At 40.7% G+C, this 15,000-nt stretch overlaps 1 long non-coding RNA gene across 1 annotated transcript; it reads right to left on the bottom strand.

Moving 5' to 3' along the window:
- Positions 1 to 2,461: 2,461 nt before the first annotated feature.
- On the bottom strand, positions 2,462 to 11,571 carry LOC123516255. The gene is made up of 4 exons (XR_006678132.1): positions 11,441 to 11,571; positions 5,479 to 5,630; positions 4,654 to 4,783; positions 2,462 to 4,443 (listed from the first exon to the last, which is right to left on the bottom strand). It is a non-coding gene; the product is annotated as an uncharacterized LOC123516255 (long non-coding RNA).
- Between the last annotated feature and the right edge of the window lie 3,429 nt (positions 11,572 to 15,000).

The following is a 15,000-nucleotide window of genomic DNA, read 5'->3' as shown; positions in this document are numbered from 1 at the left end:
CAGTCTTTGGTGAGGAGCAGGAGTAGGTCGGAGGTGGACCGGCCTGGCCTGAAGCCAAACTGTCTCTCTGAGAGGAGATGGTTTTCACTCAGATGTTGACAGATGGCTCCAGCCACTATCCGCTCCAGCACCTTGCCCACCACAGAGAGCAGGGAGATCGGCCTGTAGTTGCTGGGTACAGACCGCGAGCTCTTCTTGTGGACCGGAACGACTCGTGCCTCTTTCCACATTGAGGGCCATTTTTTTTCCCTCAGGCAGGTCGTAAAGACGTTGGAGAGAGGACCTGACAGCTCTTTCTCTCTCTCTCTCTCTCTCTCTCTCTCTCTCTCTCTCTCTCTCTCTCTCTCTCTCTCTTTCTCTCTCTCTTTCTTTCTCTCTCTGATCACTGATGATTATACTGTGCAATTTGTCCTTGTATCATAGAAAAGGTCTTAAATTACGTAGTTAAGTAATGTACGCAGTTGCATTGTTTGAGATCAGTCACTGATTATACTGTGCAATTTGTCCCTCTATCATAGAAAAGGTCATAAAGAATGTCTTTGACACAGGAGGTGAAGGATGTTTCTTGAATTATTGATACCTTTATTGTTGCAGCAATGTATACAGCAAGGGAGAAGGTAGTCATGCTGGCCACCGCTTAAACACGAGGCAAACAAGCCTAAACATGGAGCAAACCAGTCTCGCACGTCAGTCAGGAGATGGAGCACATCCCACCATAAGTCTGGCACCGGCGTCCCTACATCTACCAACTTGGTAGCGCCACATCAGTTTCCTCGGCCACAGCAGCGCTCGAGTAAGATCTGTACCTACCTCCTCAAGTGAGTCTGTGATGGCAGTCCATCTCCAGATCTGCTTCAAGAAGACGCAGACCGCAGAGGCGTGCGTTCCGGCACAGGTAGGGGCTGAGCCCTTTCACCTTCATTGGAGGCGTAGGTTCGAGGCGTACTTCATTAGGAATTTTTCGGTTTTGGTGTTAAAAGAAATATAACGAGGGTGAATGAAGTAAAACTCGTAAGTTTCGTAAACGGAGTGGAACGAGGAATACCGGTGTATTATTTTAAAGTGGGGTTTGGAGATGACTATTATAAATTAGTGTTTTCATAGTGGTGGGTAAATGGAACAACATCACACCACACCACACTTGTCCTACCTCTGAGGACAAGCTTGTTCATTATTAAAGTGTAAAGATAAAATTATTTTTGTTACAGGTCCTGCCACTACTGAAGGAAGAACCAAACCAGCGTGCCCTAACAACCCCCAACCTGCGGCAGGAAACTGGCTCTTTTCGCACTGGAAGACTCCACTGCCTCCCTGCGCATTCCACGGAAAAATAGGACCCCGCCTCCCACCGGCTCTGCCCTGATAATTTGTTGCCATCCAGGGAGGGAGGCCACGCTACCTTGCTGTACCTTTCAAGGAGGACATGGTGCTATCCAGGGAGGGAGGACACACTACCTTGCAGCACCTTGCAATGAGGAATTGGACCCTGCCTTGTACCAGTTCTGTCCTGGTAACACGTAGTTCTGGGAGGGAGGACACTGCCTCGCTGCACTTTCCAGAGGAATTGGGTCCTGCCTCGCACCAGTTTTGTCCTGGTATGGTAACACGTGGTGCCATCCAGGGTAAGAAAGACTGCCTTGCTTCATCTAATCTAACCAATACAATGTTGCCAATCACTCTTGTAATGTTATTCCATCTTATGTGAATATTCCTTCCATGTTCTGTTGTGTACCTAATAATAAAAAAAGAATTGATATTGGTGTTTTTGAGAATTTCTTATATTATGAAACCGTTACCTAACTAATCTAAGAGCATAATCTAACCTTATTATCTCCACAATGTATATATAGTTCCAGGCCAGGTTTTCAAATAAAAACTAAATTGTTTTCATTGGTTATAATCAAAAACAGACTAAAGCCTGAGGATGCTCACTCAATTGGCCAAACTCGACCACAATGGCAAAAAAAAAAAAAAAAAAAAAAATTGCTGATAACTGCTGCAAAACTACTCAAAAAAATTGTCAAAAAAAAATGCTGAGTGCTCCAAAGCTGCTAAAAAAAACGGCAAAATTAAATAAAATGCTGAAAAGTGCTCCAAAGCTGCTCAAAAAACTGCAAATGCTGAAAAAATGCTCCAAAACTGCTAAAAAAAAACTGCAAATGCTGAAAGTGCTCCAAAACTGCTCAAAAAACTGCAAATGCTGAAAAAATGCTCCAAAACTGCTCAAAAAACTGCAAATGCTGAAAAAATGCTCCAAAACTGCTCAAAAACTGCAAATGCTGTGAAAAAAGTGCTCCAAAACTGCTCAAAAAATGTGCAAAATGCTCCAAAACTGCTCAAAAAACTGCAAATGCTGAAAAAAGTGCTCCAAAACTGCTCAAAAAACTGTGCTAAGTCATAAATACTCCGAAGAGTCTCCGGAGAAACTGCAGGTGCATATTTGGGTTAAAAATACAATGAAGAGTCTCCCTTCCTTCTTTATTATTATTCAATTGACACAGCCTCTGAAAACTACCCAAATTTTCACTGATGGAATTAATTTTCAGAGAAATAAGTTAAAATGTAAAAATTGTCAGTCAATTGATACAATCAACACATATTTGTAGTCTGAAAACTACCAAAATTTTCACATTGACTTAAAGCAATTTTCGGTAGGACAATTTTTACATTTTTAACTTGATACAATCAACACTTTTATAAAGTCTCTTAAACTCTACCAAAATTTTCGACTTAGAAAATTTTTACATACTTTCAACTTACAATGTTTACAATTTTCGACTTAGAATAATTTTTACATACTTTCAACTTAGAATTTCAACTTAGACAAAATTTTTGACTAATTTTTACATACTTTCAACTTAGAATAATTTTTTTTACATACTTTCAACTTACAATTTTTACAATTTTCGACTTAGAATAATTTTTACATACTTTCAACTTAGAATTTCAACTTAGACAAAATTTTTGACTAATTTCTACATACTTTCAACTTAGAATAATTTTTTTTACAGTGGAAGCAGAATTTGTACAATTTTGGATGATTTTCATGTTTTATGATAGTTTATGCAATTTTCAACTTGGGGGGAATAGCAGAATTTGAAAAATATTTTACAATTTTTTACATTTTCAAGTATGAGCAGGTCTACCTCATTCCGCCTATCATTGCCATCCATACATTTGTCTAAAATGAATACAAGAACATAAGAGTAGTACTTAGAGAGCATTTTCATTGCACAAGACAAGTTTTAAAAGTATTTTGAGACCATTTTCATTGCAAAAATCTAGGAGGAACTATCAACTCTGTAAAATTATTCTTGAAGTATTTTACTATGGTATAGCTCTCAAACAGCATGTTGTCCCTTGCAACACTATATTGTCACCGTGAATATAAAAACACAAACCATCATTCTGGGACCACACTCTACACAGTTAGCCTCAGCTCTCACTGAATGCCTGACTATTACTCCACTGTTGGTCTTATTAATGGTCATTATTTGTCAATTTTATATAGGTAAAGAAAGAAATGGCTCCTAGACATAATTTTCTACAATTTAAATTATTTTGACATCATATTACTACTATGGGAATAGTTACTGTATATCCAAACAAAAGAAACATGACAAACAGAAGATTACACATGACACAAGAAGGCCACAAGGGATCATGCTAAGGTACATACAGCCAAGTTTCCACCACGTTGACAAGAGTTTTAAGATGGTGGTTGGCGGCGCTACGGCAAAGTGAACCCTGTCTTGGTACTTATGATGAGTCACAAGGTTAGAGTCCCCATAAAGGGACTTCTGTCTAAAATGCACCATTTTGTCTAGCTATGATGCTTTGTAGAATACGGCCACTAAAATCTTACACAGAACAGTAACAGCAAAGCTCTAGAAAGCTGAGAAACTTACTATTTAATCAGTCTAAATATTCTCACTCAAAAATGTATATAAACCTAATTATACACATTATTTTCCCTCTAAATGAAAGACACTGACATAAAGGAATGACTGGCACATTTGCCCACAAAGCTGCACACACACACACCTTGCAGTGTTGACTGAAAGTCCATCTGCAGGGAGTGCAATGGTCAATGGTTCATGTCTGTACAATCTGGACTGTTAAGACTGACACAACTAGATTGTGCTAATAGACAAACACCTTTAAACAAATCTTCATAATGCAAGATCTCTTATATGTCACTTTTTATGCATTACGAACTTCATAAACCATTACTCCTTGTGGCTAAATATATGCTTACATATAATGAAGTGAGTTGATGCACAAAAGTCAACACGATGTTATGTCATGAAATCTATGAATATGAATGATGACATATAATCCATTTGCTACAACTGTGTGCACTACTTTCCACTCTCTGTCTTGCACTCTGCACACACATTTTTTAAAGCAGTGTGCAGTGTGTGCTGCTGGACCTCCAAAAGCCTGCAACAAAAAGTAAGGAGCCAACAAAAGTTCATGTTTAGCAATCATTTACCTTCATGTCATCTTAACAAACTGAAATTGTTAAAACTGCTCACTTGTAATAACATCTGTGGTACCAGAAGGTATATGAAAAAAAGACCCATTCAAGCAAAGTCACACTATTTGCAATAATATCAAAATAACTACTACTTGACAACTTGTTTGCCTTACTTGGAGTGCAGCAAAGTGTGTGTGCCACTCCCTTTTTGAAACCCTGAAGCATCTTCTTGTGCTGTGTCAATAACGTGCTGGACAGGGATAGAAAGAGGCCCTCAACACCACGCCATAGGTGCAGCACGTCCTGTTGGGGAAATATAAACCATCACTGCACTCACCAACACCCAGGAAACAACTCATCCACTCATCCCTCCTTACACATACAAAACACCACCACTCACAAACACATTAATACAAGAGTTAATTAACCAGTACTCTCAATCATTTATACCTTTCACTGGTAAACTCCGGAACTCTCTACCTGCTTATGTATTTCCATCTTCCTATGACTTAACTTCTTTAAGAGAGAGAGGTGTCGAGACATTTGTCCCTTGCTTTTGGATGACTCTTTTGACCTTTTAGGGACCCTGCAGTTTCAGTGGGCCTTTTTTTTTCTTACTAACATTTTGTTGCCCTTGGCGGCATTCCCTCTTGCATTAAAAAAAAAAAAAAAAAAAAAAATAAATAAAAAAAAAATACACACACACACAAACTGCACTCAGTGCTTAACAAATCAATACAAGTCAGCCACTCATCTTTCCTTCCTCCTCAGGCAGAGATGCCTCCACAAAGAAATCAATGACACATAGATCACATTCATTTTTGATAGACACAAAGTTTAGAGAAAAACTGAGAATCTGTACATCTTACAATTTCATCTTTTCTTTATTACAAAATTTCATTAAGTTTCACTGCATGCACGCAAGCACACACGCACGCACACACACACACACACACACACACACACACACACACACACACACACACACACAACCTTACCTGTGTGAGATGTGGTGCACTGCCTCCCTTGGTGGAAACAAGGGAGAGTGGAGTGGTGTGGATACTATCAGGCTGGCTGCGGGGACCACCCAGCCTGCCTAGCCGTCCTCATTCCTTACTCACATGCTTTCCCACAAAGTTCATGACTGAAACTTGATGTCGATGTCTCAAAGAGAGAGAGAGAGAGAGAGAGAGAGAGAGAGAGAGAGAGAGAGAGAGAGAGAGAGAGAGAGAGAGAGAGAGAGAGAGAGAGAGAGAGAGAGAGAGAGAGAGAGAGAGAGAGAGAGAGAGAGAGAGAGAGAGAGAGAGAGAGAGAGAGAGAGAGAGAGAGAGAGAGAGAGAGAGAGAGAGAGAGAGAGAGAGAGAGAGAGAGAGAGAGAGAGAGAGAGAGAGAGAGAGAGAGAGAGAGAGAGAGAGAGAGAGAGAGAGAGAGAGAGAGAGAGAGAGAGAGAGAGAGAGAGAGAGAGAGAGAGAGAGAGAGAGAGAGAGAGAGAGAGAGAGAGAGAATTATGAAAAGAATTGTTACAGCTTAAATTTTCCTTTAATATTCTACTTTTGCTCATCTTTGTAATGTTTTGATGGCAAATGGTAATAAAGAAGAATATAATAGAAACAAATCTAGGATAAAAACACCTGAAATTTAGAGGCAGTGGTAGCGAGAATAGGTATGGTCATGATAGGTACCTTGTGTAACCTCCTTTATTGTACCACTAGTTTGGTGGTGTCTTATGTTGGTGACTGTCCTGATACAAGAAAAATAACAGGGAGAAGATATTCTATAGAGCCAGGGATAACAATATTAAGTTTTTAGTTATTAAGGTCATAACTATAAATGTAACACCACACATGGATACCAGACATACAAACATAAAGACGTGTGGACGATGTTGAGACGTGTACCAGGATCTGTCTGTCTGAAAGAGATGGTAGCCAGCTCATGAATTAAAAATATTAAATTCACTCGCTATGTAATCAGAAATTTTTAAAAAATTTTCACTCCAGTAAGTAGAGGGAGAACTGAGCTGTTCAGAAAAGTGTCTCTCATTAATGTAATTTCAATGGCAATGCCTATCAAATCCTTTGTAACTACTCCGTGCCAGTACTATTGTGACGACTGCTAATAATTTTGAAATCCGTGAGAGGGAAAGCTGTGGCGTGTTCCCACAGTACCAACTCGTTCTTCACCTGAGCAAGTCAGTAACTCCTCGCTCACGTAAACTTGACAATTTTTATATGAACCATAGTGTTTATACTCACATCATTTAATTACTTATATAGTACCAATTCATTCTTCATCTGAGCAGATAGAGATGGCTACCCTCTCTCCCAGTGTGGTCCATGCGTGTGTGTATATTTTGATAGGATATTCTTTTGTGGAAAAAGAGAAAAATAAGATTATGAGTTGGCGGAGGTGTTGGGTAAAGTGAAGGGGGTGGACCGTCACCCACCATGGCATGTCCTCCCTCCCCTCAAACTGTGTAATTAGGTCCCAAAAGACAAGGTTAAATGTATGTGCTTGAGGAAGTGGCACCATGTGGTATATTTCTCTCCATTAATAGCATAGCGGCCTCAAAAGACGAGTAAGAGTTATTTTATTGTGAACTACAAAGTGTTATTTTTTCTTGTGAGCTATGAAGTTGCAAGTATTGCTGCAACTAAATTGCAAGGCTGTGTAATGTAATTTCAATATGTAATTTCCCTTTGTACATTGTATTATGTGGTGTGTGTGTATCCTCTCTCCGGTGAGCTGGACTGTAAATGAATGAACGTCACTGTGGGAAGAAAATTTGTTTAACATTATTACATCAGTTTATGATAAAGTATGTGGATTTGTTCAGTGTCAATCTTTCAAAATTTATAATCGGTGCCTTTTGATAACAGCTACCACTACCATTTGTCAAAATAAATTTTAAAATCTTTCATAATTATTTTTCTTTTCTTATAAATCCCCCCCAGCATTACAATTCATAGTACAATTACTTTATAGAGAGTTAGGTTAGGTTAGGTTACAAGATATTAGGCTAGTTTTATCTTCTGGGGAAGATGAACAATAGCTTAGTTTATCATTCATGGTTGGTCTGTCCTTTACTTTTAATCTAAACTGGAAACTTCACATCTTATCTCTTGTTAAAACAGCTTCCATGAACTTGTTTATTTTGTGTTATAACTTCCCTAGTTATATTGCTTCTACATGTACATAATCACACAATTCACATACAAATGTATTCTCATTGAACAAGTCAGTGATATTAACTTCCACTAAGGAGGTTATGTTTATATGGATCGGTCCACTCTTAATCCCCTCCTGTCAGTTAAAAAGTTACGGACATAACTCAAAAAGTTATGGACGAATTTTGATGAAATTTTCAGGAACTGTCCAAAATGGCGAAAGGAACAAGTGATTAAATTTTGGGGATCATATCTGGATCTGTCAATTCTTAATCCCCTCCTGTCTGTTACAATTTATGGACATAACTCAAAAAGTTATGGACGAGTGCTATCTAGTTGTGAATGTTAACATGGGGAACCTTTCGTGGCAATGTTTTTATATTTCCCTTGTTCTATTTCTTAACCATGATTCTGAACTGTATTTAATTATTGTGTTTTGCATTTTAGGTAGCACTCTACTCTCAGCTGTGGAACATAATGCTGAGAGTACGAGACTGTCTTCAGGTATTGGTGGTGAAGAGGTTGAGGATGAAGAGATGGACATCGATGACCCCATGCCATCACCTCAGCCACATTCACTTCCACTTCCTCCACCCACCCAGTCCTTTGATGTGTCATCACCATTTGAGACCAACTGTGACAACCTTGAAGACACCTTGCCAGCAATGCCACTTCCCTCAGAGCTACCTAGCCTTGGTCAGCCTGAGACTGTCACTTACGAGTTGGTTGATGCAGGTACCAAAACAGAGAAACGTTTGTTGATTGATTCACAGGGTTACAGCTACTCAGTGAAGGTAGACAAAAGATATAAGGGTACTAAGGTGACATGGCGTTGCACATTCCGTGGTGTGAAAGCACCATGTCAGGCAGTGGTTGTCCATGATGGTGCCTGCTGGATTGCTGGGATTCATTCTCATAATCATCCAACACAACCTGGGAAACAACAGCAATGCAAGATAGCAGCTGAGGTGAAGAAGAAGGCAAAGACTGATGTTTTTCGCCCAGCTGCAGCCATAGTTGAGGAGGTGATGACTCACCAGTTGTCAGAAGATGCCCTTCCAAAGAGCCTGCCTAACCCATCTCACCTTGCAAGAGCAGCCAACAGATGGAGGCAGGGAAATTGACCAGCTGATCCAAGTGACATAACTTTTGAGTTAGCCATGGATCACATTCCAGATAACTTTCTTGTCAGTGACATTCAAGCTGACGAGTCTCAACATCTTATCTTTTCTACACCAGAGTAGAGAGAGATCCTGAAAGATGCTAAGACATGGTACAGTGATGCAACATTCATGGTTGTGAAGTCACCCTTCACCCAGCTCTTTTCTGTACATGCATTTGTAAAGGGAGCAAATGAGCAGGTAAAACAACTACCACTTGCATTTGCCCTGATGAGCAGACGCAGGAAGTGGGACTATAAGAAAGTTTTGTGGACTATTAAGCAGTCCCTGCCTGGCATCAAATTGAAGACCATAGTGTTAGATTTTGAGGTGGCCACATGGAGAGCTGTGAGGAGTGTGTTTGGGGAGGAGGTAGGTAACCATCAAGGGGTGCTGTTTTTACTGGCAACAAGCAGTTTGACGCAAAGCTGATAGTCTTGGACTTCGCATGCCATATATGACGTCGGGTCCCGTTAACACTTTCATCTGTCACCTACTAGCCTTGCCTTACTTTCCAGCCGAGCACATCCTATTATCATTTGAAGAAATTGCAGACAGTACTACTCTGGCAGCTCCTGCAATACAGGACCTGGTAGCCTACATCCGTGAAACATGGATTCAGAACAGCATGTGGCCACCAGAATCATGGAGTGTATTTAACCGGAGTGCACACACAAACAATGACACTGAAGGTTGGCACAGAAGACTTAACACTCGTGGTCGTGCCAACCAGCATATGCATATGCATATGCATATCAATCATCTATACTCTGAAGCTAAACTAGTGACAGTACAGATTCAGCTTGTGCGAGAGAGCAAACTAAAGCGACACCAGAGAAAAAAATTCAAGAACATGCAGGGGAGACTGTTTGACCTATGGGATCACTACAGCAGGAACGAGATCAAGACATCCCAGCTACTGTCTGCATGCAGCCACCTGTCTGCTCCTCATGTTGAGAAATAAGATTTTGCTTATTTGTATGTTAAAATTTAAAAAAATATAAATGTGTTGGTATACTTTTAATGAAAATATAAGGACTGGCTATGAATAAAATAATTGTTTTTCTTGTTTTAATTAAATAAGGATCACGGCCTAAACGACTCTCGACCTAAAGGGATCACAGCCTAAATGACTCTCGGCCTAAACAACTTGAACTCAGTCTACCTACTAGACGTGAAGTAGCGTGAATGTACAGTACATAGTAGGTAGTAGGTAGTGTGTGTACAACCACACCATGCAGCGTGTCATGCGCTGCTGACAAGGCCAGATGCTTAACATTTACCAGCACTGTTCCCAAGAAGCCGTCTCGTGCGCTAGCCTCCATTCGCGGCTCCCCCTTTGCAGCTCCTCCACCCAGCTGATTTGACGTCACATATATGAAGCCACGCTATTGGTCAGAGAGAGAGAGAGAGAGAATATGATCATGAATAAAGAGAGAGAGAGAGAAAGAGAAAACTTTGCTGTCACGTGACAGCAGACAGCATGTGTGTGTGTGTGTGTGTGTATGTAATTCACCTCCTCCTCCTCGGTCGCCTGCTCGTCACCCAGCCAGTCTTCCCCATTACGGAGCGAGGTCAGAGCTCATAGACCGATCTTCGGGTAGGACTGAGACCACAACACACTCCACACACCGAGAAAGCGAGGCCACAACCCCTCGAGTTACATCCCGTACCTATTTACTGCTAGATGAACAGGGTCCACACATTAAGCGGCTTGCCCATTTGCCTCGCCGCGCCGGGACTCGAACCCGGGTCTCTCGATTGTGAGTCGAGAGTGCTAACCACTACACTACGCGGTGTGTGTGTGTGTGTGATATCACTTTTACGTCACGAGACAGCAGACATTTATTTGTATGTATTAATATTCATTTATTTCAATTTTTTTATGGATTTAATTTTATTTATTTATTTATTTATATATCTTTTTTTTGTGTGTGTGAGATCACTTTTACGTCTCGAGACTGTGTGTGTGTGTGTGTGTGTGATCACTTTTATGTTACGAGACAGCAGACATTTATCTATGTTTAGCAATATTTGTTTATTTGTTTATTTCTTTATTCATTTTATTTATTTATTTTGTGTGTGTGAGATCACTTTTACGTTGTGAGACAAGTTTTTCCTTTATCATTCTCTCTCTCTCTCTCTCTCTCTCTTTATTCATTATCATATTCTCTCTCTCCTTATTCGTCATCATATTTCTTTCTCTCTCTCTGACCAATAGCGTGGCTTCATATATGTGATGTCATATCAGCTGGGTGGAGGAGCTGCGAAGGGGGAGCCGGGAATGGAGGCGAGCGTGCGGGACGGCTTTTCGGCGACAGTGCCCATTTACCCACTTGACTTCATTTAGGAGGAAGGTTTAAAGACATTTATCCTTTCTTTTCTTTTTTTTTTTTTTTTGGAGGCGGGCGGGGGAGGAGGGGGCTAACTCTAGAACCTGTAAGGGAACCGACAACTAAATGGACTTTTTTATGTTGCTCTTTACCAGTTTTCCCCTCACATGAACGGTACAGCTCCGTGTACAAATACGACACAAAGTGGTGAGATGGAAATCTTTTCCTAAGATCCTGTCTTATATCCGTCATGACAATTGTTACTTGAAGAGCCTGGGAAGTAATTAGTCTCTAATTTACCTGTGTGGCGAGCCAGGGGGCTGCAAGACAGCTGAGACGGCGAGATAGGCGGAAAACATGACGGAGGAGAGATACACACACATCTTGAGCTTGATCTTGATCTCAACATTTACGGGCCGCACCTTGATCTTGATCTTGATGCTACAGGTGGCTCGGGAATCGGGATCGCTCCAGAGCCAGGCCTTTGGATCGGCTGCTCCTGTAGAGGACAAAAAAGACAAAACAGAAAAAAAGAAAAAAGTAGCATTTCTCTTCGTTAATTATCCCTACACCTCGCTCGCCACATTCTTTCCAGATACTCCTTCACAGCCTCCATCATCCTTTCACTTGTCTCTATACACAGTCCCAGCAGCAACACCATCCATTCCCTTCCTGTCTTCTCCACTCTTTCATTCCTATTATGCCCTAATTCACTCAAGATCACTTGCATCATCTCATGCCTATCTCTTTCATACTTCTCACACTCCAGCATGACATGCTCCACCGTCACGACTTCCCCCATGTCACACATCTGGCACACTTTGCTGCGGGACTCAGACCACCTGTAACTCCTTGCATTCACATCCATACACTGTGCCCTAGCTCTGAAGAGAAGATCACCACCCAGGCTTCCATCATACCACCTCTCATACATCGGGGTCTCTTTCACCTTGTGCCATTCCAGAGTAGTCTTTCGTTCCATCCCATTCCTCCATTCATTCAGTCCCATACTCTTCACATCTCTGTCTATCTCACTCTTCCACTTCCTCACATCCCATTCAGTTCCCACTCTGCCTCCTCTTGTCACGACCCATTCCAGCTCATTCTGAAAGGATTTAGGAGTAGTGATAGACAGGACTATGAAATTTTCAAAGCAATGTTTAGAAGCAAGAAATAGGGCAAATAGGATCCTGGGTTTTATAAATAGAAATGTTAGTTATAAAAGTAAGGAAGTGGTGCGTAGCTTATATAATTCCTATGTTAGGACCCATTTAGAGTATTGCATCAGGCCTGGTCACCCCATTATAGGCAGGATATCAACATGTTAGAAGCAGTTCAGAGAAGAGCAACTAGGATGATACCAGCATTAAAGTGCCTGGAGTATAGAGATAGATTAAAGGAATTAAACATGTTTTCATTTGAGAGGAGATGTATAAGAGGGGATATGATAGAGTTATTTAAAATGTTCTCAGATACAAACTACATAGATGTGAGATCTTTCTTTACCTTAGAGGAGGAAAGTAGGACTAGAAATCATGGCAGGAAGATTAGAAAGCAAGGCTGCAGGTTAGATATAAGAAAATATTTCTTTAGTCATAGGGTGGTAGACTTCTGGAATGCATTGCCAGAGAGGGTTGTAAATAGCACTAGTTTGACAATGTTTAAAAACAGATTAGATAAGCACTTAAATTTATTAGATTTATAATTATGTATAGCACTGCATGATAATTTTTATATGAAATTTACTATAGTTAAACAAGACATGATCCCCATGTATAGGGATCACAGATTGTAGAGGAATTCGCTGCAGGACTTAGCCCTGTTAATGGGCCAAATATTTACAATTAGTATATAATGTATTGTGTACCTGTAAGTGTATCTTTAAGTACTGATGACGAGGTCACTGTGCGACTGATACAGGATAACTTAGATGGGCCCTGGTGGCCCTTTGTTATCCTATTATTTATGTTATGTTATGTTATTCATCCCAGCCATTCTCACTGCCCACCCAACCTGTAGACCATTCCTCTCTGTCATTCTCATGCACCTCTTTCTCCATTTGCTTCCACTTTCACTCCACAGATACACCTTCCTTGCTATTTTTGCATCATCCATTCTCTCAAGCCTAATCTTGTACCTAAGTGTCCTTTTTATAAGTCTTTCCCTAAAAGAGTTCCATCCCATATCCCCTCTTAAAGCTTCTACTGCTGTGTACCTCGGTGCATTCAATGCTAGCCTAGCTACTCTACACTGCCCCACTTCTAACTTGTCAATTTCACTTTCATTCCATACAATCACATCCATACTATACATTATACTGGGCACAGCCACACTCTTCCACACTTCTCTCAGCACATCATACTTACTTGTTCTCATCCTTGCCGTGCTTCCTAATCAACCCACCCACTGGTTCACCAAGCTTATCTTTTCATTCTTTGTCTTTTCACACACACTGCTGTGTACCTCGGTGCATTCAGTGCCATTCTATCTATTCTATTCTGTCCCACTTCTAGTTTGTCAATTTCACTTTCATTCCATGCAATCACATCCATACCATACAATATGCTAGGCACAGCCACACTCTCCCACACCTCTCTCAGCACATCATATTTGCTTGATCTCATTCTTGCTGCACTCCCCAATCGTCCTACCCACTGATTTACTAAGCCCAACTTATCATTCTTTGTCTTTTCACACCCACTTGGACTCACCCACATCCCACAGTACTTATATTCTTGTGCCTGATTCATCTCATTCTCTCCAATTTTCCATACTGCATTGCTTTCATCCTCAGACCTATTCACTATCATCACCTTACTTTTCTCACTACTAAACCTAACTCCAAAGTCTCTCCCATATCCATCCACAACATCCAGCATTCTCTGCAACTCAACTGCTGACTCACTCATGACCACCACATCATCTGCATAAAGGAGCACACCTATCTTCTCATTTCCCACTCTTACTCCTGCATTCATTCTTCTCAATCTGGCTGCTAACTCCTCTGTATACAAACTGAAAAGGGTTGGTGACAAAATACATCCTTGCCTAACTTCTCTCTCACTCTTCACCCAGTCTGTCTCTATATCTCCTAGTCTGTATTTAGCTTTGGTGTCAACATACATGCTATGCACTATGTTGATTATTTTTTCACTCAACCCAATCTTTCCTAAGACTCTGACTAACATTTCTCTATCCACCCTATCATAAGCTTTTTCTATATCCAAAAAACCTAAATACAATTTGCCTCCCTCCTTTCTTTTTTTCTCAATCATTTCATTCACCACAAACAAGTTGTCCTCAGCCCTCCTGTCCACGTGGAAACCATTCTGTTCCTCACCTAACACTACAGCTCGCTCAATCCATTTACACAATCATTCATTCAGCACTCAACTAAATACTTTACCTACTGTATTTAATAATGCAATCAGCCCATAGTTCTTCAGCTCATTCTTACTCTTGTGTCCTCCCTTATGCAACAGTCACCCTGCATTCATTCCACATTCTTGGCACCCTCTCTTCCTCGCACACCTGGTTAAATACCTGTCAATAACAACCTCCCCACCATTTTTTATACATCTCATATGGTATCCCATCTAACCCTGCTGCCTTCCTATTCTTCTGCCTTTTTCACACATCTTTCTACCTCCTCCTTGCTGATTCTCTCATTCAGTTCATCTGAATGTCTATTTATTTATCTATTTACCTACCTATCCATCAAACTATCTGTTTATCTATCTACCAATCAAATCAGCTGCTTATCTATCTATCTATCTCCACACAGACATGCAAATATTAACAAACTGGCATGGATGGGTGGTGGAAAGAAAGTGGTGGGTACATGTGGGTGTTGGTATGGC

The sequence above is a fragment of the Portunus trituberculatus genome, chromosome 40, assembly GCF_017591435.1.
Source record: "Portunus trituberculatus isolate SZX2019 chromosome 40, ASM1759143v1, whole genome shotgun sequence".
Taxonomy (NCBI): Eukaryota; Metazoa; Arthropoda; class Malacostraca; order Decapoda; family Portunidae; genus Portunus; species Portunus trituberculatus.
The sequence above is the reverse complement of the archived record's forward strand: the minus strand, read 5'-3'. Positions and strand labels throughout refer to the sequence as shown.